Source organism: Crassostrea angulata, chromosome 2, assembly GCF_025612915.1.
Source record: "Crassostrea angulata isolate pt1a10 chromosome 2, ASM2561291v2, whole genome shotgun sequence".
NCBI classification, from domain to species: Eukaryota; Metazoa; Mollusca; class Bivalvia; order Ostreida; family Ostreidae; genus Magallana; species Magallana angulata.
Window position 1 is genome coordinate 65,974,843 of NC_069112.1, and position 24,102 is coordinate 65,998,944.

The 24,102-nt window shown below is 32.3% G+C and overlaps 1 pseudogene; it reads left to right on the forward strand.

Moving 5' to 3' along the window:
- The first annotated feature begins 2,975 nt into the window (after positions 1 to 2,975).
- The window catches only part of LOC128172639 (neurogenic locus notch homolog protein 1-like), a 128,196-nt pseudogene continuing 107,069 nt past the window's right edge, over positions 2,976 to 24,102 (forward strand).

A 24,102-nucleotide genomic window follows, 5' to 3' on the forward strand; every position in this document is an offset into this window, starting at 1 on the left:
ACTGTAAAGATAGATATTTCTTCTGTGGATGCCTCTTTTGAGCTGTCTTCCATTCCTCTGTTCCGCTCAAGTCACTTGTTTCAATCAGTAAGTTTAACAGGTTGTAGAGTACTCCAGCAATCTGGTATCAACACAATAACAAACAGTACTATCATCGACAAATATCTTTCTAGACATAAAAATTACCATTCTTCTCTCTATCAATTTATTTCCAAAAATGGAAGAGTTCCTGTAGTAAATGGCCCAACTCAAGCTTCCTGGCCATTGCAAGACAACTCTTTTATTACATTTTCCAAATTGGAGATGTCTTTTGGATGTAAAAAATGATGCGACGTCTTGGACAGAATTTTTTTTATCATTTTTAGAATCAGATAATTGTCCTAATTTTGTAAAAGCAGACATTAAAAGAAAAAGAACCTGATGATCTTTCACAGGAACATGAAGTCCTAAATAGCGATGTTCCTCAACCAGAGTGGATGGAAGCTCTTCGACCCAATCCAAATAATGATAACAGTTCTTTAAACTTTACTTTTGATGATGGAAGCCCTGATCATGATCGGAGTGACACATCACACATACATCCTGATGATCTGGGGAAAGACTGGTGGACAGCATCGCAAGTGATGAAAATAAAAATGAAAGTCTGAAAATACCCCGGTTGACCTAGACAAAATGAACAAAGATCAGTCATTAGCTTTTAACATTGTTATGAAAACCCTTGTATATTTTTCTAATGAATCTGAAATTGATAAACCCCTTCGAATGATTATCTCTGGTTCTGCTGGCTCTGGCAAATCCTTCCTTATCAAGTAACTCCAGATGGGTCCACCAGGAGAGGTCAACCAGGCCAACTGCACTGGGGTTCATGCCTTCCTTGTTGATGAAAGCTCTTTAATAGGGTTAACTACTCTTGGATGGATGGACTTCCACTGTGGCACTGGCTTGGCAGACCAATCTTGGGGTGGTATTCCTGTGGTGGTATTTTTTGGAGATTATGTTCAGCTTCCACCAGTTTTAGATGCTCCTGTGTACAATAAAAAGTCTTTGTCTCCAGCTTCAATGCACGGTGTTTTAGTTTGGCAAGAATTTAATACTTCTGTTGTCTTAAAAAATGTCATTCGTCAAAAGGAACACGAAAAAGAGTTAAAAGACGTTCTTTCATGTCTTAGGGAATACAAAGCAAGTCCTTGTCAAGCTAAGTGGTTGCAACAGTTTCAATGGAACAACTTAAAACTGACACATGGTGCAGAATAGTTAGAAAGAATGTTGCTATCAGGACTCTTTGTATTCCTAACTCATGATGAAGAATGGGGTCATCATAGATCCAAATTATTAGATTTAAATGAAACATTTCCTGTGGCGAAAATTGCTTCCGTTACAAAAGGTCCACATTCCAAAACAAGGTCAAAGTGAGAATGCTGGAGGTCATCTTGACACAGTTAATATATGTAAAATGTCTAAGGTTATGATTTCAGTCAATTTATGTGTAAAGTTTGGTCTCTATAATGGTAGTGCTATCATTCACTTTCAAAAAAGTGAATGATAGTTTTCAAATTCCTACCCTTTTTGATTCGATTTTACAAAAAAATGAATGATGATAATACTTAAACATTTATAGCATTAAACTAGGTATATTGACCTTACTCTGCAGGCATAAACTTTATGTAAGGTCAAGGATCAAAATTTTGAGATATGGTGTCTTTAATCTTTTTTTAAAATATATTTGTAGTGTGAGCCATTCGAATATCTAAAAAAAGTGAGATAAAACCAACAGAAAATATGCAATATTGAATTTACTAGCAAATAAAATCTTTTCTTTGAATATTACAGTACTACCAGAAATATTCAGTGAAAAACAAAATCTAAAAATTTTAGTCCGAATTTTCTTTGTTTTGCTAACTTTGTCCAACTTTGTTTGAGCCTAATTCCATAATAAAGTAAAATATCGAATGGTTTGTCAATAATATTTCATTTCATAAATACTTTTAGTGTTAAGAACAAATTTTACTCATGACACTGAACTTTATAATAACTCAACCCCTGTGTAAACATCGTCCTTAATGTGAATTACAAAATCTAGTTAAAAAAAAACAAGCTAATATCGTCCACGTTATTATTTAAGATTGCTCAATTCAAGTTGTTCAAGGTAGAAAAAGGTATACTGTAAATTCCTAATTAAACGCGAGGAATTAATATCCGCGTAAAATCGCGAGAAGCCCGTCTCGCGAATTTTAAAATCTCGCTTTTAATTTTTGGACACATATAAACAACATGAAAGTAAGATAAAATTTCGGCATTCGCGATTTTATGTTCTCGCGATTTGATGGTAAATCGTTGAATCGCGGAATTAAGTACTCGCGTAAAATAAAGAATCTACAGTAGTTTTTCGGAACGTTTGCTTCAATGGAACACTGCTCGTGTTAATGAATATTAACATATCAAAAACCAATTAAAAAAAATACGAGTTAAGGATTAATCCAGATTTTAAAATATTTGACATACGTAAACATGGATACATGTGAGATTGATAAAAGACGTGAAAAATCTTTGACTTGTTTATCAAACGTGCATTAAGTATGAACACGTATGATATTAATGTATAGAAAAAGTACTGAATATAACTAAAACTAAGAACTATGCAGATATTTGGTGTATTAAAAAATATCAAAAATTGATCACATTGCAAAGTATTTCGTACCCAATAAAAATCACACCGTCACAATAACATAATATAGAATATATATATATATATATATATATATATATATATATATATATATATATATATATATATATATATATATATATATATATATATATATATATATATATATATATATATATATAAAGAAGGAGAAATATAGCGTAAAGACATAGAAGGGGAGAAAGAGAAAGAAAATAAATAAAATGTGATAATAAGTGCAGAATACTACATTAAAGGAACATAATAGTCCCTCAAGATTCACTGTAACCTTAGCAAAGGTAGATTGACTAAAATTAATAAAAACTACAAAATTGCTTCTTTTCCTTAGTGATTGATTACCGATTAATTATTTACCTCAACATTTAAGTGCCTATTGGTTACATATTAATCAATAAATCAAAAATGTACATCACAAACTCTATATGAAAAACAAACTCAAGTTGTCCAAATTATTATTATTATGAAGCGTAAGTCGCACTGTTCAAGATAGGGAGGAAAGCTATATCTTTATATAGTACAATGTTGTTGTTCCAAATCTTCCGATGTCCGTGGCTTTTAATAACCGTCCTTGTGCCGTGTTATGGCAGCCTAAAACCGGGCTTCTCTCAACTTCAGCGAGGACACAGATTGGACAGGAAACTGATCCAGTCATTTACAGAAGTCAGTTTCTTGGACTGTGTGACGGAATGTATGGTGACACCACGGTGTAAATCAGTCAACTATTTCAAAGGGGCTAATTACTGTGAAATCAATTACGAAAATAAGACGACAGCGGAGACTAACTACATGGACAGTGCTGGATGGGTATACAGTGAAAGGGGGCACTGGCCTAAGGTAAATATGTTTAAATGGTTATTTACTATCAACTAACCTGTTTATATCGTCTCTGACACAGCTATCGAATCAAGTATGATTTATTTGAATATTACGAATACGAGGGTTGTTAGAAAAGTTCGCGGACAGGTTCGCATAATACCAACGAACCTTTTCATATTTAATCGTGACGTATTTTCTAAGAAATATGTAAAGATTAGTTTATTTTTGAATGCACCTTAAAAATACACAGATTAATTATTTTGATAAGATATGTTTCACGGAGCATGTCAATTTTTAATTGTTTAGCATTTTGTACGCATTTTCCTTATTAAGAAAATGTACAATTTAACCGCGTAAGAATAAACCAAATACATGTAAGAGATCACAATAAGTTTTGGTCATTTTCTTTATCAATAAAGTCGAAACTGCGTGGACAGAGATTCTCAGACCTACATAATCTACCATTTGACACAAAAGACATTGAACAAAAATTTGACAAATGATGTGAACGAGAATTTTTTAAATAGGTTAATGGCATGAAAAGTGTGTGGACTAACAGATGCTTACTTTGAGAAAGAGTGGCAGGTTTAAATTGCCTATCAGTAGTTCGGCGTCACCTGACGTTGTGGAAATGAGAAATGGTGTTCCGTAAATCCAATTCATGCAAAATAAAATTCGCTGTATCTTTTGAAAACAACTTCAAAATCATATGATTTTTGGCATACTTGTTTTCAATTGGTAGTCATATATTAAAACATACGTCATACTAAAGAGTACACATAATAACAACCATCGTATTGTGATATGGTTTTCTTTCCTGATAGCTCCCTATATTCCCTATATTTATTATGATTTTAAAATCAAGATTGTAGTTTTAATTTCTTTTTTAAATCTGCATCAACAATTCTAGCGTTTTGAGTTGCTTAAAAATACTATTAAGATTCAACCAAATATTATATCTGCAATGAAAAAAGAGATCGTCACTAAAAAGTAAATGTTTTTTTTTAAAATGCGTTTTTGGTCTACCGTTCTCATGGTGAAAAAGAAAGTGGCGGAAACAGTTCATTTAACTTTAAGTGGGTTCTTTTTTGATATTCTTAAATTTAATTGTAAAGTTTTAGCAAAGTAAGCATTTAAAATGAATTGTTGATGAATAAATACACTGCTTTTTTCATGTTTTGCATCATTTATAAACATAAATAAACGATACAGTTCTAGACATGTGTAACGTTTCTGAGTTTGTTATTACCATGTAAAATGTATATTTTGGATGTTGCGGTTATTTTCTACAGTTTAAGCTTGTTGGAAATTCCTCCTGATTGTGATGTGTTAGAATGTAACCAAATGTTTATCGAACTTGTCTCAACTGTAACAAAGAAATAGAAGATCAAAGTAATCAAATATAGCTTTTGGAAAATATATTTGTTAGAAAGTGAGGATTGAAAGGCAATAGTGTTCATCTTACATGTGTGTTTGACACTAATAAAGTTAATGTAATAACATAACAGTCAGCCGATTTACGTAGGTGAATTGATAGTCGTTTAACTGGGCGATTAAAGAAATATTATCTGGTTGGATAATTTATACATTTCAAATATTTAGAGTCACGCCAATCAATTTTTTTTCTTTTTTTTTTCTTTAGATGCGTTAGTCAAAGCCAGAGTTTAAGATTTAGATTAGAGGTTGAGAGTCAGGAGACAAGTTGTCCGTGTAATCTTTTACGTTTTACCTGACTATCATATGTAGGTCAACATTAAGTTAGAATTATAAATTATTTAGTTTCCCATTTAAATGTGTACGATGTGGAGAGTAATTGTTGGCTAAGTCCCTAATATTTACATTGGCAAATATTTTTCCTATATTATTATTATTATTATGATAACTAAATTTTGTAATTTAATCATTTTGAACGATTTACCATTTTCAAACCATGTGATTATCGTAATCAGATCTTCTGATTGGCCCCTCGGGTTACAGGATTTGATTACGTGACCAACCAAGTTCATATCCCGGCAAACTTTTTAACTTGCAGTTTGTTTCTTAATTAATCACCCAATAACGAGAATACTGAATATGGTGCAAATATGCACTTATCTCAGCTTACATACACATTAATCAGCTGATGTACACTGTGGGTATTCACTAAAATCGCGATAACCTAATCAAATGACGTGATACAGAAATCAGCACAATTTTATTGCTGCTTCGAAAGTAATAATTCAGACACGTTAATTATATACAATGCATGCAAAAATATTAAAACTACCATCACATTCAACAGAATTGATTTTGCAGCCATTTATTGCAGCCACGCAGGTCGACGCAGCTAGCAGAAAAAACAGTAAAATCATCAAAGTACTGAGAGCAGTCGATCAGAAAAAAACATCTTTGTAGTCTCTATATTTTATTGATACCAAGAGGATTGATGCATAAATTAATTAGATGATTTAAAAAAAAAATTGACGCAGTAAAGCATGTTTAACTAAAATCAATAAATTTTGTCGACCAGTTTAACAAAAGTCAATACATATCGTGGATTGGCTACGTGATATGAAACTTAAACCGCTTTTATGCAAGACAGTTTGTTGACATCGAAAATACACACGAACCTGAAAATCAAGCCAGATATATTTATTTCCTTTGGCATCAAAAACAGTTTGATAGCCAAAAAAAAAAAAGGAAAAGAGATTTTTAAATGGTAGTCTCAACCAATTTGACAATGAAATAGAATATGTGAATCGGCTTTTAAAATATTCTTAGAAAATGTTATAAAAAATGGTTTATAATAAAACAATAGTGTAAAATTTGTCATCTTAGTGATCCACTTTAAAACCTTCAAAACTCTGTTGCATACAATTTTTTAAATAATTACGCAAATATACATATAAACTGTACATTTATATAAACAATAAACATTTAAGAATAGGTTAAATAAGTTACATTTACAGTGAACTCTCGTGTTCATTATTGTTTTACTTTGGTAGGAGCTGGCTGGAGCTTGTTCGAACTCAACCTGTGAAATCAACCAGACATGTAAACACAAGAGATATTCCGAGGAAAAATTTTTTGAATGTGTTTTGTCAGGTAAAATCATCCGGTACCTTTCTTTAATGCAAATAGATACCATTAAAAATATACACGTGTTACATGTACATAAATGGTTTTCCTTACGCATATTGGAAAAATTTCAAGTGTCAAAGAGAGCTATTTTTTTTTAACAAAATAAATAATCTAAACGAAATATATAAAAGACCGTTTGTCGACAAGTATTATGTTTTAATTTAACACAAGATACTATAATACTTCCAGGAGTATAAATTGTTAGATATAAATATTAATTAAACAAACTGTCAGTTGAAGAAATATCACAATAGACTAGAAAAATTGACAACATTGTCGTGTCTTTTTTGTAAAAGTAAAATGTAGCCTCTTATCATAGGTATTAATCATATTAATTTCAGTGAAAGATTACATTGTTAATTGTGTGTCTTTATTCATAAGATTGTGGAATACCTGATCAAAAAGGAATAAACTTGAATACAACACGACGTGAGGACGCCATTGGTATACACAGGAGGATACACGCCTCGTGTTCTGACGGATACTCCCAGTCTGGTTCAGGACAACTGAACTGTCAGTCAAACGGAGAGTGGAAATACAACATTGTCTGTACATGTGAATATGCTATTCGGATAAGTGAAGAAATAAATTATTAATCTTTAGTTTTGAATGAAAGATGGTATTTTAAATCTTGTAAATGAAACCAAGGAATTAAGTTTTTTGGTTACAGTAACACAACATGGAAAATGAAACGGGTTTACTATTGTTTTTCGATATCACGAGTACTGAGCCACATTCACGGCACCAGCAATGCCAACAGTTTAGAACAACGCAGTGAAAGTGTTATTATGCCTAATGTTTGCAAACAGTTGTATTAGTAAATAAATTTATTGACAATTGAAATGTTCCAATAAACATGAAATAAAACACGTACAACTACGCAAAAAAATTCGCACTAAAGTATGTATGACATTTTTAAAGGACAAATCTTTTTAATAATGATATACGTAAACCATGGAAAAAACAATGCATTTATATCTACACGTATTAAATATTTTAACATTTTTGTTTTCTGTACCTTTTGCAATGTATATTCTTGGTCTGCATTAAAATCATTATCAGGCACAACCTTCTCCGGTCTGCACTTGAATCTAGCACACATAAATTTTAACATTGATTCTTCCAATGTCGTAGGCTTTTATCAATTCATATTATGGAAAGTACCTAATATTTTCTAATAAAGATGGAAGATGATAAGCCTATGTCTGAACCTTGCTTTTACGTCTTTTTCAAATACGAATATCTTCTGTAATTAATGTATCAATACTTTTTTTTCCTTTAAAAAGTATGAAACGTGTACATGTTACTATCTATTGATTTGGAAAAGAAAAAAAGGCAGAGTTTTTTGGAGGTTTTTTTAACAAAATTCAAACTGTGTATCAAATATGACCGAATATCATAATAATGTCGATAATATACAAAAAAGGGTTTTTTTTTCTGTTAAAAAAAGGGGGAGAGGGCTGTTAATGTGGTTATTATATTCAATTTTTGTCGTTGCAAAATTGTTAACTGATGAAAATTTTACTACTAACGGGTTTACATACGCAGACAATTCATTAATAATATGCTAGCAAAAGAACTTTTCTTAACTTAGTTAATCGATTTTGTATGGAGAATATTTTTCAACCTCGTATGATTTTTTTATTTTCATTAATATGTGACAATGCAAGCACATCTCTAAGCAAAATGTGAAATTAGAGTTTCTCCATATACAATGTTTATGATAACATATTTGCAATGGTTGAATATAAATTCGAATATAAACCCATGCATCTTTAATCATGTTAGTTAAAAGAAGCAAAACTGGTCATAATTTATTCTAATTCTAAATTTTAAAAGATATTGATGAATGTCTGAGCAATCCATGTCAGAATGGAGGAACATGCAGTAACAACAATGGATCTTTCACTTGTATGTGTGCACATGGTTGGAGAGGGACACTTTGTAATCAAGGTAATCCCTCTCTCTCTCTCTCAATTGCTTATAATTCTGGCTCGTTAAAATAAATTTGATAAGCACCCTATTCTCTCTTTGATTTGTTATCGTTGTGTTTTCGCCTATACATCTATAAGGTATATCAGTCAGAAAACTTATATTATCGTTTTAGTAAATTATGTTCATTGAGTAATACTGTTACTGTATACAGGGTTATTTCCGCCCCTTTTACTTGCAAACGGTTTTGCCCCGTCTTGAATTCGCCCAGACACAGTTGTGATTAAAGCGAGATAATTTGAAATATTGGAATTCGCCCAGTCTTGAATTCAACCGCTGACGAAGGCGCAAAAGGAGTGAAAATAAAACGTGGGCGAACATTTCCCTGCATACAGTATGTATTATGTATCAAATTTAAGGCAACGTATAAAGCACCAAATAAGCTTTTGCTTTCTTTGATACTGAAGTATTTAATGTTTAACATGATTATCAAATGAAGAAAATGAATTCAAAGCCTTAAATGTTTTGACTTACTTCTATTTTGGTGGTTGTTTTTAAGATTGATATCATTTGTTGTCCATCAGTTTTAAAACGTGAGATGCAAAATATTATTAGGGTAACCAAATATCATTTTAAATGTGGAAAACATATGTTTTAAACTGTCGAGATTGTCAACAAAGTTTAGGACATTTTAATGTTCCTTGTTTTTTGAGAAGACGCTAGGGTAGATCTTTAGGGGGAAAATGGAACAGATTTCTTTGTGAAATTTGTACATGTACATGTGTATCTACGGTTGTTATCGTTATTTATTCTGTTGTGAAGGGGGCTTTTTTGCCAAAATGTTAAGCTGAAGATACTCTTTTACAAAATTAAATTTACAAGTAGCTGGAAAAGCAAAGTCAATGCTTCCAAAGATCCACTGAGGTATCTGAGTAATCAACTGAAGTGATTCAAGCAGCAAGATGAAGTATATCAAGAATGAACTGAAAAATAAAAAAAAAATTCAAGTAATTTAATTTAAAGCAATTTACATGTGATACGTATGTAATTCATATGAAAAACGTACGTTGGATCCACATACGTAAAACGTATGGAATGTATCACGTATGTCTAACACACGTGTAACATACGTTTCACATATGTTCATTAACATACGTTATACACATATGTTACTTAAATCACGTTAAGCGTAAGTGAGGTCACATACGTATCACACATGTTTAACGTATGTGGCACATTTTGCTGTATATACATCAACAAAAATAACGAATTATGCAAAGTACAAACAGATTCGTAACAGACTAGTTCGAAATATTTATTAGAGCATTATTAGTATTGATTAAATCTGGGTAATGTTTAAAATGCCGGTATAATCAAACAAAAAAAGTAACATTATAAACTCTTCTTATATTATGATTTTAACGCGCTTTGTAAGACAATATTAATCATTCTCCTTTTTTAATACGATGTTTCTTTCAATGTCTGACTTATGAAACTGAAGGTTTAAATGTTTTGAGTCATAAAATTTCATGAAATATTAATGAATGTCTGGATAATCCATGTCACAACCGAGGAACGTGCAATTACAACGATGGATCTTTCGAGTTCACAGGGGCACTCTGTAATGAAGGTTAATTCTCTCTTTCTTTCTCGCCCATCCTTTTCTCTCTCAGAAATATTTACAGTTGTTAAATTGATTTGCAATATACGAAACTTGCGACTATGACTGTTGTGTTGACTTCACACAATGAAATGCAAGTTACAGATTGGCGTTAAATAACATAAAAAAGGTGGATGGGACATAGTAGACTTTTAACCAGTAAGTTTCGGACATGTGATATTGTAGCATGTGCACGGTATGGAAAGTAAACCCTTTGCAGGGAATTAGCTGGGGGTCGTCTAAAAAGCTGAACAATCAAGAAAAATACGCGGATATTAAGAAGGGTTGACATCTCAGAGAAATCACTATGGTGAAAAATGCACTAAATCTGACTAGTTATTTCCACAAAAAATAGTGATTGGCCTTACAATGTTTAAACAGAAACAACACAGGAAGCGGTCTACAATTATCGAGGATTTTTTAAGTATCTGTGCCTTGGTTTCAGTCTGTCTACTTCGTTGTTCGCTGAGATATACCTTGCCAGTTTACTTGTTGTCATATTATTTATGTTCAACACGTTTTTCTACACGTCTTTTCGTTCAAGGTTCGGGTGTATGAAATGCCTGGATGCAGATACATGTATATAGGGGGTGTGTATCGATGAGCCACAACTAATATGGCGGTAGTCGGAGATAAAAGAGAAATAATGCTTATTTATGAATTCATGTCAGCTTTAAATACGAGGACTATTACTTGCATTTTAATGTCTTAATTGATGTTGCTTTCTTGTATTTGTTTGTATTTTATATTGTTTTTTCTAGTTTATGTTATGGCTGAGATAACAGCTTAAAATCATAATAACTTTTAGATATCAATGAATGTCTTGACAATCCATGTCAAAACGGAGGAACATGCAGCAACAGCGATGTATCTTTCACGTGTACATGCGCAGGTGGATTCACAGGGGCACTCTGTAATGAAGGTAAAAGTATATAATTCTTTCCCCCTCTATCAATATTAATGTATATTTCTCTTTTCCCTCTATCAATATAAATAGGTATGCCTTGCTCCTCTGTTTCTGTGTTTCTTTCCGACTCTCTTAATTTAAGTTGATGTTTATCAACTCTTTCATTGTTATTTCTGTGTATCTGCCTTCCTCTCTCATGTTTGTCATTATCTCTCTAGTACTTATCTTTACAGTGTTCGTACTTTTAAATACCAACATGTTATTACAACTTTATCCATTCTATTTGTATAAAGAATTTAACTGTTATTTGTAGCTTCTTTTTGTTGGATATAGTTTCATTATTATATCAATACAGTGTTTTTAAATCAAATATAAAATAAGCATGTTTATAGTTGTGGAGGCTGCAAATGTTAAAATGTTCCTTCCGTTAAAATAAGGATAATTTTGAAATCCAACTTAAAACCAAATTCTCCTTTGATTCGTGTTATATGTTAAAGCTGACATGAATGCATAAAGCATTTGGTCGCCATATTAGTTTCGATCGCTCCTCTACTGCCACTGGGGTATCTACAGTAGTTGAGAAAGTTATCGTCGGTTGCTTTCCGATCGAGGCATGTAGGTTGCACGGACTTGTTGATGCATTAACTACACATTGCAGTTAAATGTTTGTGATAAAGAAAAAAGAAAACAGCAATAACAAAAAAAAGCAAGTTTTTTTTTATTCTTTACAAGAATTTTCAAGGTATCATTATTATTTTGCACAGATTGCGCTCCCTTACATCGAATGCATATCGAATACGTGTGTCGTTCATAGAGAGTGTATAACGTCTGTGTCTTTTTGAAAACACTGGCCGAACTACATCCAACTTAGAAGCTAAATAATAGTAAATCCATAAAAGTAACACGTAACATCGTTCCATCGGTTTCTACATAAGGTCAGTTTCTAAAGTCCATCCTGTTATTGACATTGCTTGATCTGCCAAAGTGTGTGGTTTGCGCATATGCAATGTTTAAACAGAAACAACACAGGAAGCGGTCTACAATTATAGAGGATTTTTTAAGTATCTGTGCCTTGGTTTCATTCTGTCTACTCCGTTGTTCGCTGAGATATACCTTGCCAGTTAACTTGTTGTCATATTATTTATGTTCAACACGTTTCTCTACACGTCTTTTCGTCCAAGGTTCGGGTGTATGAAATGTCTGAATGCAGATACATGCATATAGGGGGTGTGTATCGATGAGCTACAACTAATATGGCGGTAGTCAGAGATAAAAGAGAAATAATGCGTATTTATGAATTCATGTCAGCTTTAAATACGAGCACTATTACATGCATTTTAATGTCTTAATTGATGTTGCTTTCTTGTATTTGTTTGTATTTTATATTGTTTTTTCTAGTTTATGTTATGGCTGAGATAACAGCTTAAAATCATAATAACTTTTAGATATCAATGAATGTCTTGACAATCCATGTCAAAACGGAGGAACATGCAGCAACAGCATTGGATCTTTCACGTGTACATGCGCAGGTGGATTCACAGGGGCACTCTGTAATGAAGGTAAATGGATATTATTCTTCCCCCCTCTATCAATATTAATCTATATTTTTCTTTTCCCTCTATCAATATAAATAAGTATGCCTTGCTCCTCTGCTTCTGTGTTTCTTTCTGACTATCTTAATTTAAGTTGATGTTTATCAACTCTTTCATTGTTATTTCTGTGTATCTGCCTTCCTCTCTCATGTTTGTCATTATCTCCCTAGTACTTATCTTTACAGTGTTCGTACTTTTAAATACCAACATGTTATTACAACTTTATCCATTCTATTTGTATAAAGAATTAAACTGTTATTTGTAGCTTCTTTTTGTTGGATATAGTTTCATTATTATATCAATACAGTGTTTTTAAATCAAATATAAAATAAGCATGTTTATAGTTGTGGAGGCTGCAAATGTTAAAATGTTCCTTCCGTTAAAATAAGGATAATTTTTGAAATCCAACTTAAAACCAAATTCTCCTTTGATTCTTGTTATATGTTAAAGCTGACATGAATACATAAAGCATTTGGTCGCCATATTAGTTTCGATCGCTCCTCTACTGCCACTGGGGTATCTACAGTAGTTGAGAAAGTTATCGTCGGTTGCTTTCCGATCGAGGCATGTAGGTTGAACGGACTTGTTGATGCATAAACTACACATTTCAGTAAAATGTTTGTGATAAAGAAAAAAGAAAACAGCAATCACAAAAAACAAGTTTTTTTTTATTCTTTACAAGAATTTTCAAGGTATCATTAATATTTTGCACAGATTGCGCTCCCTTACATCGAATGCATATCGAATACGTGTGTCGTTCATAGAGAGTGTAAATTGTCTGTGTCTTTTTGAAAACACTGGCCGAACTACAACCAACTGAGTAGCTAAATAATATTCAACTACAGTTATTGCCGAGATCAAAGAGATGCTGCGGACATTATTCTCCAATAAACCACGAACGTCATCAGTAAAATATCAAATCAGAAATACCTATTTGTGTCGCACTGACCATGAAGATACAACTTTCAACCGCAAAAAGTTTTAAAACTATGTCAATTTTATGTGTTAGTTCCAGTCAAAACGATGTGTATTGCCTCAAATTTCTATTTTTAAGAGATCAATGCAGCTGTTCCTAGCACCTCCCTAGCACATTTTCACTGCGTGTTTTTACATAAAAAATATAACGTATAGTAGGAATAATCGTATTATATTGCCCTTAAAATTAGGGAACATGATTTAAAGATATTTTATAAATAAGTAAAGAGTATTAAAAATCCAAAGAAAAATTTTGTCTGTCGTCTGCATGTGATTCCTTTGATCTATTCACATGTAAACATTACTAACAAAACCATAGGGGTTACACGGAACAGCCGTCAAAATGACCTAGATCGTCTCTCTATAGGAGAAACGATCTGTAGAAATACTGGGCTGTTAGTAGAATAGAAATAAAGTTCTTGTTTTTGTGAATGCATATAGGGGGTGTGTATCGATGAGCTACAACTAATATGGCGGTAGTCAGAGATAAAAGAGAAATAATGCGTATTAATGAATTCATGTCAGCTTTAAATACGAGCACTATTAAATGCATTTTAATGTCTTAATTGATGTTGCTTTCTTGTATTTGTTTGTATTTTATATTGTTTTTTTCTAGTTTATGTTATGGCTGAGATAACAGCTTAAAATCGTAATAACTTTTAGATATCAATGAATGTCTTGACAATCCATGTCAAAACGGAGGAACATGCAGCAACAGCGATGGATCTTTCACGTGTACATGCGCAGGTGGATTCACAGGGGCACTCTGTAATGAAGGTAAATGGATATTATTCTTCCCCCCTCTATCAATATTAATCTATATTTCTCTTTTCCCTCTATCAATATAAATAAGTATGCCTTGCTCCTCTGCTTCTGTGTTTCTTTCCGACTATCTTAATTTAAGTTGATGTTTATCAACTCTTTCATTGTTATTTCTGTGTATCTGCCTTCCTCTCTCATGTTTGTCATTATCTCTCTAGTATGTATCTTTACAGTGTTCGTACTTTTAAATACCAACATGTTATTACAACTTTATCCATTCTATTTGTATAAAGAATTAAACTGTTATTTGTAGCTTCTTTTTGTTGGATATAGTTTCATTATTATATCAATACAGTGTTTTTAAATCAAATATAAAATAAGCATGTTTATAGTTGTGGAGGCTGCAAATGTTAAAATGTTCCTTCCGTTAAAATAAGGATAATTTTTGAAATCCAACTTAAAACCAAATTCTCCTTTGATTCTTGTTATATGTTAAAGCTGACATGAATGCATAAAGCATTTGGTCGCCATATTAGTTTCGATCGCTCCTCTACTGCCACTGGGGTATCTACAGTAGTTGAGAAAGTTATCGTCGGTTGCTTTCCGATCGAGGCATGTAGGTTGAACGGACTTGTTGATGCATAAACTACACATTTCAGTAAAATGTTTGTGATAAAGAAAAAAGAAAACAGCAATCACAAAAAACAAGTTTTTTTTTATTCTTTACAAGAATTTTCAAGGTATCATTAATATTTTGCACAGATTGCGCTCCCTTACATCAAATGCATATCGAATACGTGTGTCGTTCATAGAGAGTGTAAATTGTCTGTGTCTTTTTGAAAACACTGGCCGAACTACAACCACTTGAGTAGCTAAATAATATTCAACTACAGTTATTGCCGAGATCAAAGAGATGCCGCGGACATTATTCTCCAATAAACCACGAACGTCATCAGTAAATTATCAAATCAGAAATACCTATTTGTGTCGCACTGACCATGAAGGTACAACTTTCAATCGCAAAAAGTTTTAAAACTATGTCAATTTTATGTGTTAGTTCCAGTCAAAACGATGTGTATTGCCTCAAACTTCTATTTTTAAGAGATCAATGCAGCTGTTCCTAGCACCTCCCTAGCACATTTTCACTGCGTGTTTTTTACATAAAAAATATAACGTATAGTAGGAATAATCGTATTATATTGCCCTTAAAATATTAGGAACATGATTTAAAGATATTTTATAAATAAGTAAAGAGTATTAAAAATCCAAAGAAAAATTGTGTCTGTCGTCTGCATGTGATTCCTTTGATCTTTTCACATGTAAACATTACTAACAAAACCATAGGGGTTACACGGAACAGCCGTCAAAATGACCTAGATCGTCTCTCTATAGGAGAAACGATCTGTAGAAATACTGGGCTGTTAGTAGAATAGAAATAAAGTTCTTGTTTTTGTGAATGTTGCAGGAAAACCTCGGTCTCGAAATGTTGTTTGAAATATAAAAGCCTCGGCTAACGCCTCGGCTTTTATATTTCAAAACAACATTTCTCGACCTCGGAGGTTATTCTGCAACATTCACAAAAACTCGTAGTTTATTTCTTTAGTAAATCCATAAAAGAAACACGTAACATCGTTCCATCGGTTTCTACATAAGGTCAGTTTCTAAAGCCCATCCTGTTATTGACATTGCTCGATCTGCCAAAGTGTGTGGTTTGCGCATATGCAATGTTTAAACAGAAACAACACTGGAAGCGGTCTACAATTATCGAGGATTTTTTAAGTATCTGTGCCTTGGTTTCAGTCTGTCTACTTCGTTGTTCGCTGAGATATACCATGCCAGTTTACTTGTTGTCATATTATTTATGTTCAACACGTTTGTTTACACGTCTTTTCGTTCAAGGTTCGGGTGTATGAAATGCCTGAATGCAGATACATGTATATAGGGGATGTGTATCGATGAGCCACAACTAATATGGCGGTAGTCGGAGATAAAAGAGAAATAATGCGTATTTATGAATTCATGTCAGCTTTAAATACGAGGACTATTACTTGCATTTTAATGTCTTAATTGATGTTGCTTTCTTGTATTTGTTTGTATTTTATATTGTTTTTTTCTAGTTTATGTTATGGCTGAGATAACAGCTTAAAATCGTAATAACTTTTAGATATCAATGAATGTCTTGACAATCCATGTCAAAACGGAGGAACATGCAGCAACAGCGATGGATCTTTCACGTGTACATGCGCAGGTGGATTCACAGGGGCACTCTGTAATGAAGGTAAATGGATATTATTCTTCCCCCCTCTATCAATATTAATGTATATTTCTCTTTTCCCTCTATCAATATAAATAAGTATGCCTTGCCCCTCTGTTTCTGTGTTTCCTTCCGACTCTCTTAATTTAAGTTGATGTTTATCAACTCTGATTGCTATTTCTGTGTATCTGCCTTCCTCTCTCATGATTATCATTATCTCTCTAAATGAATACTTATCTTTACAGTGTTCGTACGTTTTAATACCAACATGTTATTACAACTTTATCTTTTTAAATGTATAAAGAAATAAACTGTTATTAGGTCTTCCGTTTCCAACGGAAGACCTTATAGTGATTGTTAAGTTTTTTCTTTCTTTCTTCTTCTTCTTCTTTTTATTTTTTTCCCCTTTTTTCTCTCGTGAATTTCTCAGAGATGTCTTGATGGATTTTTATATAAGTTTTAGGAATGACCGAAAATAAAAAGATCTAGAGAATTTTGATTAAAAATGTTCTAAATTCACTTCCGGTCGTCCGTTTCCTGCCCCGCAACAAAAAGCTTGTCACCTCGAGATCTAAAAAACGGTAAAGACTTTAACATTCAAACTTTGTGGGATGATAGACCTATAGCTGTAGATGTGTTTAAACACTTTTGTTTTGTTTGTCATAACTTCCGGTCGTCACCGGAAGCACTTAAAAAATAAAAAAATTTACGCATCAAATTTTTTGTCAATAGAATAAATATATAAGAATAAATTTATACATAGAAAATCTCTGCGATGTAATATCACGAAAAAATTTCTACTTCCGGTGAGATATCTCAATTATCTCAGGTAGCTTTTTTAAAACACATTTTGTTCCCGCGAGATCTCAGAAACTATAAGCGATCAAGACACGAAACTTTCATTGATGATAGACATTTGATTGAAGATATGTTTAACCGGTTTCATGCTGTCTTCCGTCACTTCTGGTCCATACCGGAAAAGTTAAAAAAAATCGAGCTGTTTATCAGTTTATCTGTTTTCCTTTGATATATTTTAGTTAGATAAATGAAAAATAATGTACAAAAGGCAAGTATACAAGAAATATTGAATACAATTTACATTGAACACTTCCGTTTGCCCGTTTCCTGTCCAGAGACCAAAAACCTGATTTCGACGAGGTCTCAAAAACAGTAACGACTTGAACAACCAAACTTTGTGGAATGATAGACCTATGTATGTACATGTGTTAACACTATTTTGTTTTATCCGGCGTAACTTCCGGTCGTCACAGGAAATACACCCAATTTAGATATTTTTAAAAATATTTTGGTTATTTAGCATGGAAGTAACGTTTTAGCTATAGAAATACAAAAAGTCATCTACACATGGCAAAAAAAAGATCTACTTCCGGTGAGACATCTCAAATATCTCAGGTAGCCTTCGTTTTTAAAAACAAAGCACCCACAAGAAACTGTGATAGATCAAGACTTATATAGATAATGGACATTGATTGAACATGTGTTTAACGGGTTTCATTGGGTCCTACGTCACTTCCGGTTAATACTTGAAATGTTCAAAAGCAATAGAACTTTTTTTTTAAAACTTTTAACTTTTTTAAAAACATTTTACTCATTGTGATGAACAGTAACGTACGTAGGTAAATGAACTAACATATCTACTTTCCGTTTTTTAAATCACTTCCGTTTGTTCGTTTCCGGTCCCTAGATAAAAACCTTTTTTCAACGAGATATTATAACTAACGAAAACTTGAACATCTAAACTTTGAGGAAAGACAAAATGTACATGTATCCATTTTCTGTTTACAAGATAACTGGATGTTTTGTGCAGATTAATACATGAAGAACGGAAGACCTTTTTGTTGCTATAGCAACAAGAGTCTAGTTAAGGTCTTCTGTTTCCAACGGAAGACCTTATAGTGATTGTAAGGTTTTTTATTAAGGTCTTCCGTTTCCAACGGAAGACCTTATAGTGATTGTAATGTTTTTTATTAAGGTCTTCCGTTTCCAACGGAATACCTTATAGTGATTGTAAGGTTTTTTATTATTTTTTTTTTTACTTTTTTTGTCCGCAAGATTTCTCGGAGATGGCTGGATAGATTTTTGTGAAATTTTTTGGAATGAAACAGAATGATAATATCTTTTTTTTTCATTTTTTCAAAATTCATTTCCGGTCGTCCGTTTCCTCTCCCGCGTTGAAAAAGCTTGTCACCACGAGATCTCAAAAACGGTAAATTTTTGAACACCCAAACTTTGTGGGATGATAGACTTATAGTTTTAAATGTGTTTAAACTATTTTGTTTTGTTCGTCGTAACTTCCGGTCGTCACCGGAAACACTTCAAAAATGATTATTTTTACGCATTGAATTACTTTTCCATAGAATAAACATAAAACTATAATTCTATACATAAGTTATCTCTGCGATGTTATCTCAACAAAAAAATTCTACTTCCGGTGATATATCTCAATTATCTCAGGTAGCTTTTTTAAAACACATTTTGTACCCGGGAGATCTCAGAAACTATAAATGATCAAATCATGAAACTTTCATGAATGATAGACATTTGATTGAAGATATGTTTAACTGGTTTTATTTTGTCTTCCGTCACTTCCGGTCCACACAGGAAGAGTTAAAAAAAATCAAGCTGTTTATAAGTTAAACGGTTTTCTTTTGATATTTTAAGTTTTTTTGATTAACAATTATGTACAAAAGGCAACTATACAAGAAATATTTAATGCAATTTACACTGCGCACTTCCGTTTGTCCGTTTTCTGTCCCGAGTCAAAAAACCTTATTTCGACCAGATCTTAAAAACGGTAACAATTTGAACAACCAAATATATTGGGATGATAGATCTATGTATGTACATGGGTTCACATTAGTTTGTTTTATCCGGCGTAACTTCCGGTCGTCACAGGGAGTACACCCAATTTTGATTTTTTTTTAAATATTTGGTTAATTAGCATGGAAGAAACATTTAAGCTATAGAAATACAAATGTTCATATACACATTATAAATAAACAACAAAAAGTTCTACTTCCGGTGAGACATCTCAAATATCTCAGGTAGCCTTCTTTTTTCAAAAAAACAAAGTACCCACAAGATCTCAGAAACTGTGAGAGATCAATAAACAAAACTTTTATGGATAATGGATATTGATTAAACATTTGTTTAACGGTTTTCATTTGGTTCTACGTCACTTCCGGTTATTACTTGAAGCGTTCAAGCAATGGAACTTTTTTTTTAAATCTTTTAACTTTTTTTAAACATTTTACTCAATGCGATGAACAGTAACGTACCGTTGGTAAATGTACTAAAATATATATTTTCCTTTTCTTAAATCACTTCCGTTTGTTCATTTCCGGTCCCGAGGCAAAAACCTTTTTTTCAACGAGATATTATCACTAATAAAAACTTGAACATCCAAACTTTGAGGAAAGACAAAATGTATATACATGTATTAAATCAATTTTCTGTTTACTGGATTTTTTGTGCAGATTAATACATGAGGAACGGAAGACCTTTTTGTTGCTATAGCAACAAGAGTCTAGTTAAGGTCTTCCGTTACAACGGAAGACCTTATAGTGATTGTAATGTTTCTTTTTATTAAGGTCTTCCGTTTTCAACGGAAGACTTTATAGTGATTGTAATGTTTTTTCTTTCTTTCTTTCTTTCTTTTTTTCCCCTTTTTTGTCGGCAGAATTTCTCAGAGATGGCTTGATAGATTTCCCTGAAATTTTCAGGGATGATAGAGAATGATAATATCTCGAGGCGGTTTTTCCATTTTTTCAAAATTCATTTCCGGTCGTCCATTTTTTGTGCCGCGTCAAAAATCCTTGTTCCCTCGAGATCTCAGAATCGGCAAGCATTTGGACATCCAAAATTTGTGGGATGATAGACCTATAGTTATAGACGTGTTTAAACCATTTTGTTTTGTTCGTCGTGACTTCCGGTCGTCACCGGAAGTATTAAAAAAATATGTTTTTTTACTGATTTAATTAATTTTCCACAAAATAAATATTTAAGGAGGCCGACTTGGGGTTTTTTGCGGAAAAACTACAATAGCAAAATTCTTTATTTTTTAACCATATGTAATTTAAACCAACTCTAGTTTATTCGCGAAGGTTAATGAAAATCGACCGTCTGGTTCTTTTTAGGGACCATTTCAAAATCGAGGTACATTTTCTATAGGAATATATAGGAAACTGTCATTTTCCGCAAATCAATGCAGTTTTAAAAAATACTACAATAGCTTTTTTTCTCATATTGTTATATATGATTAATAATATCATTTCCTACCTTATATGTAAAATACACAAAATTCTACTGTCTGGTTTTTAATTGGGGGCCATCTCAAAATATTAAAATGCACCAAATTTTGCTATATTTTTGGATGATCACGAATGATGATTGGTGTAATGGATTCATTCCAAAAATGAGGAAAATGTCCTCGAGGATAGCATCATTCTGTATATAAAATTTCATCAGCGTACAATTTTTACTTTTTCTTTTATGTTATTTCTTATAACGTACTCCTACAAAGCTTCATTTTATCATAACGTCATAAAAGCGCAATGGCAATGCTCCCCTACCGCACAACGAAAAATCGTGTTAAAAATAAAAATTTCCTCTAAAAATCTAAATATTGTTATTTGTATTTTGTTAATTGTGTTCAATTTTAGAAATGATATCGAAAAAAATTCAAAAGAAGTATATATCAACTGTATTATATTAGAATGCGCAAAAACATGCGCAATGCAAACTAAAGTCGGCCTCCTTAAGTATAAATTAATACAAATGTCATCTATGCGATGTTTAATCAACAAAACAATTATTCTTCCGGTGAGATATTTCAATTATCTCAGTTATCTTTTAAATAATAAATTTTGTTCCCACGAGATCTAAAAAACTACTTGTGATTAAGAAACAAAACTTTCATGGCTGATAGACATTTTGACTGAAAATGTGTTTAATTGCTTTTCTTTTGTCGACCGTCACTTCCGGTCCATACAGGAAGAGTTCAAACAAACGATCTATAAGTTAAACTGTTTTTCTTTGACAATTTTTGATTAATTGATAGACAATAAAGTCCTGTTGTCTAATGTTTAACAAATACTGACCTTCATTATCATTTAGCACTCTCGTTTGTCCGTTTCCTGTCTGAGCCTAAATAACTTGACTCCTCGAGATCTCAGAAACGATAAAGACTTGAACATCAAAACTTTGAGGGATGATAAACCTCTCTTTGTAGACGTGTTTAAACATTTTTGTTTTGTTCTGCGTTACTTCCGGTCGTCACTGGAAGCACTTCAAAAAATTTTGTTTTTACCTATTTAATTTATTTTCCGTAGAATAAAAATATAAGTATAAATCTTTTAATATGTCATTTTTGCAATGTGAAATAAACAAAAAAATTCTACTTCCAGTGAGAAATCTCGATTATCTCAGGAAGCTTATTTAAAACATACTTTGTACCTGCAAGATGTCAGAAAATGAAAGTGATCAAGACACGACAATTTTAGTGATTATAGACATTTGATTGAAGATGTAATTAAACAGTTTCATTTTGTCGACCGTCACTTCCGGTCCACACCGGAAGAGTTCAAACATATCAAGTTGTTTATCCGTTTAACTGTTTTCATTGGATAATTTTAGTTATTTCGAACTAAGATTGGCAAGTAAGCAAGAAATAATTAATCTTATTTTATTGAGCACTTCCGTTTGCCCGTTTCTTGTCCGGAGCCAAAAAACTTTATTTCGACGAGATCTCAAAAACTGTAACGACTTGAACAACTAAACTTTGTGTGATGACAGACCTATGTATGTACATATGTTAGCACAATTTTAAGTTTAATCCGGCGTAACTTCCGGTTGTCACAGGAAGTACACCTAATTTTGATATTTTGAAAATATTTTGGTTTTCTAGCATGGAAGTAACATTTTAACTATAAAAATACAAAAGGTCATCTACACATGGTAAAAAAAACAAAACAAAAAAAGGTTCTACTTCCGGTGAGACATCTCAAATATCTCAGGTAGCTTTCTTTTTTTAAAAACAAAGTAACCACAAGATCTCAGAAACTGTGAAAGATCAAGACACAAACCTTGTATGGATAATGGACATTTGATTGAACATGTGTTTTACGGGTTTCATTTGGGGAAAGACAAGGCAATGTTTGAAGATATGTTTACTGTGTTCTGTATGATCCGGCGTAACTTCCGGTTGTCACAGAAAGTACTCAAATATTGATATTTTGTATTTTTTTTTTATTTTTTTTTTGGGAATTCCTTTAGAGTCTATATTATATTCTGTTTACAAGATAAATGGATCTTTGTGCAAATTAATACATGAGGAACGGGAGACCTTTTTGTTGCTATAGCAACAAGAGTCTAGTTTTTTTCTCCTTTTTTGTCGGCAGAAATTCTCGAAGATGGCTAAATAGATTTCCAGAAAATTTCAGGGATGATAGAAAATGATAATATCTCAAGGCTATTTTTTAATTTTTTCAAAATTCATTTCCGGTCGTCCGTTTCCTGTCCCGCGACGAAAATTTTGTGGCATCGAGATCTCAAAAAAACGATTAGGACTTGAACATCCAAACTTTGTTGGATGATAGACTTATTGTTGTAGATGTGTTTAAACTATTTTGTTTTGTACGTCACAACTTCCAGTTGTCACCGGAAGCACTTCAAAAATTATTTTGTTTACGTATTTTATTTATTTTACATAGAATGAATATGAATGTAAAAATTCTTACATGTGTCATCTCTGCAATGTTAAATTAACAAAAACATTCTACTTCCGGTGAGATATCTCAATTTTCTCAGGTAGCTTTTTTAAAACAAATATTGTTCCCACAAGATCTCCATAACTTTAAGTGATCAAGACAAGAAACTTTCATGGATGATAGACATTTGAATGAAGATGTGTTTAACCGCTTTTATTTTGTCGACCGTCACTTCCGCTCCACACCGGAAGAGTTCAAACAAATCATGTTGTTTATAAGTTAAATTGTTTTTCCTTCATAATTTTAGATAAATTGTTAGGCAATAAAGTCTTGTTTTCGAATGTTTAACAAATTCTAGCTTACATTTTCATTTAGTACTTCCGTTTGTCCGTTTCCTGTCCCGAGACAAAATACTTTGACTCCTCTAAATCTCAAAAACGGAAATGACTTAAACAAAAAAACTTTGTAGGATGATAGATCTATTAATGTAGATGAGTTTACATTTTTTTGTTTTGTTCCTCGTAACTTCCAGTCGTCACCGTATGCACCTCAAAAATTATTTTTATACATTAAATTCCTTTTCTATAGAATAAATATAAAAGTATAAATCTTTGTATAAGTTATCAATGCGATGTCAAATCAACAAAAAAAT